Here is a 2,295-nt window from a genome sequence, read left to right on the forward strand (position 1 = left end):
ATACACATATAATATATACAATCATATCTAACATGTAAGCATGAGCATGTATGAAGGCAAAGAGCCTTGAGTAGTGAATAGCAATAAGCCAACTTATCCTAACCAAATAAACTAAGCTTGACCTAACAATGGGGAACACCAACAGAAGTTAACCAAATTTATAAAGAATTATTTGTTAATAAAACTCTTTAGAATACTTCTTTGAAACAGCAGCATCCATCTGTTGAAGACTGGAGTTCCTGCTGATCACCAGGGGTCATCAGTAGCTCAGGCAGGATTTGGCGCTGCTCTGTATTCAAGGCTGGCCTTAGAAACTCCTGATCCATTGCTCAAGGCTGCCCTGCAAGGATTGGCTGCAGCGAGGGAGCGCGATTGACAGACTTCAAGACAGGCTTTGATTGGTGCAGACCTGCCTCGGGGGCGTGGCAAGCGGCTGCAAAATAGCTGCCTCCTTGGCTGCTGAGCCCTGGTAGCAACCAGGAAGAGGGGACAGTAAGGTGCAAGGCTAAGGCACTTGACTCAGGACAAGAGAATACCCCAGAAAATGGCCACTTCATGGACAAACCTGTCCACTATTCAAAAAATAGCCCTGGACCTTGGAATCCCAGCAAGTGCAGCAATTGTCCACATCCTATACGGCCAATACAGAGAAAGCAGAGAAGAATGATTGACATTTGTTGGAGAAGATGATATCGAGATAGAGATGCGAGTTCCCCAGGAGGCTGTGAAGCTGATCATTGGTCGGCAGGGAGCCAATATTAAACAACTGAGGAAACAGACAGGTACGCGGACACGGAGCATGTAGGCAATGAGCTAGTGTGGCTTATCAGTGGCTTTCCTGTTCAGGTGTGCAAGGCAAAAGCAGCAATTCATCACATCCTGAGAGAAAACACCCCAATGTTTGAGCAACTCTCAGTCCCCCAGAGATCTGTGGACAGAATCATAGGGAGAGGTGGCGAGATGATTCATTCTATCTATAGGGCTTCTGGAGCCAAAATTACATGTGATAAAGAATCAGAGGTGACTTACTACCAATCAGTGTGAGAAGAGAAAAAGTGATGGAGCCAGGTGGAGCTGGTGAAGCAGCTTTATGGAAAATACCTGTTCTAGCATGGGGCCAGCTGTACCCCTGGAGGTTCCTCTCCGCAAAGTTGATGGTGATATGGTTGTTGCAGGACCAAAAGAAAGTTCCTGGAAGAAACTTAATGATGACAGTCTTGAGAATCTGGTGCCCAGAATAGTCCAGAGATGTCCATGATTGAAGTTCGCGGTCCTGACTTCATCTTCCATAAGGATGAGTACCTAGAAGTCGACGTTTCTGCTTCTGAACACCCTAACCACTTCTGGATCCAAATCATTGGCTCCCACAGCCTCCAATTGGATCAACTTCTCATTGAGATGACCCAGCACTATGACAATAGTCGGCCTGAAGACTTGACTGTGCACGTAGGAGACATTGTAGCAGTACCTTATTCTGCAGATGGTTCCTGGTATCGAGCCCAGATTCTTGGTACCCAGGAAAATGGGAACGTGGACCTCTATTTTGTGGACTTTGGAGATAATGGACATTGACCACTGAAGGATCTCAGGGCTCTCAGGAGTGACTTCCTGAGCCTTCTCTTTCAAGCAATAGAATGCAGTCTGGCACAAATCACCCCCTCAGGTGAACAGTGGGAAGAGGAAGCTCTAGATGAGTTTGAGAGACTCACACACTTTGCTGACTCGAAGCCATTGGTGGCCAAGATCTCTAGTTATGTCCAGCTTGGAATCTAAGCGTGGCCAACAATCCATTAATATGATACCATTAATGGGAAGAAACTTGATATTGGGCTAGAATTAGTTCGCAAAGGATATGCAGTAGAACTTCCTGGTGTGGAAGATGTGGAAGAAAATGGAACTGTCCCAGATGTGTTGAAGGATATGGCCACTGAAACAGACGCTTCTCTGGCCAGCATACTCAACGAGACCAAACAGAACCCTGAAGAGACAGCACATACCCTATCCTGCCTCAGCTTATCAGAAGAAACTATATAGTGTTTTCTTACAGCCCAGGCTGTCAACCAGGTGCTGGCAGTATATTTCCTGCTTGTGCCCAGAATGCAGGTGTGTGTTAAAGGCCTGTGTTACTGTGAAGTTTTCAGAACTAACTTCTCATCAGTTATCATTTTCATTAAATAAAATGATTTTGAGTAAGAAAAAGGAAAAGAATACTTCTTTGTATGACAAGTGGTTTTGGGTACTATGTTTCACAGGTAATAACTTGCCTTCAAAATAGAATGTTAAATAAAGTTATAT

General features: G+C 44.9%; 1 pseudogene; it reads left to right on the plus strand.

The window, feature by feature from the left end:
* The first annotated feature begins 544 nt into the window (after positions 1 to 544).
* Positions 545 to 2,034, plus strand: LOC100763104 (annotated as a pseudogene).
* The last annotated feature ends 261 nt before the right edge of the window (positions 2,035 to 2,295 follow it).

The sequence above is a fragment of the Cricetulus griseus genome, chromosome 2, assembly GCF_003668045.3.
Source record: "Cricetulus griseus strain 17A/GY chromosome 2, alternate assembly CriGri-PICRH-1.0, whole genome shotgun sequence".
Classification (NCBI taxonomy): domain Eukaryota; kingdom Metazoa; phylum Chordata; class Mammalia; order Rodentia; family Cricetidae; genus Cricetulus; species Cricetulus griseus.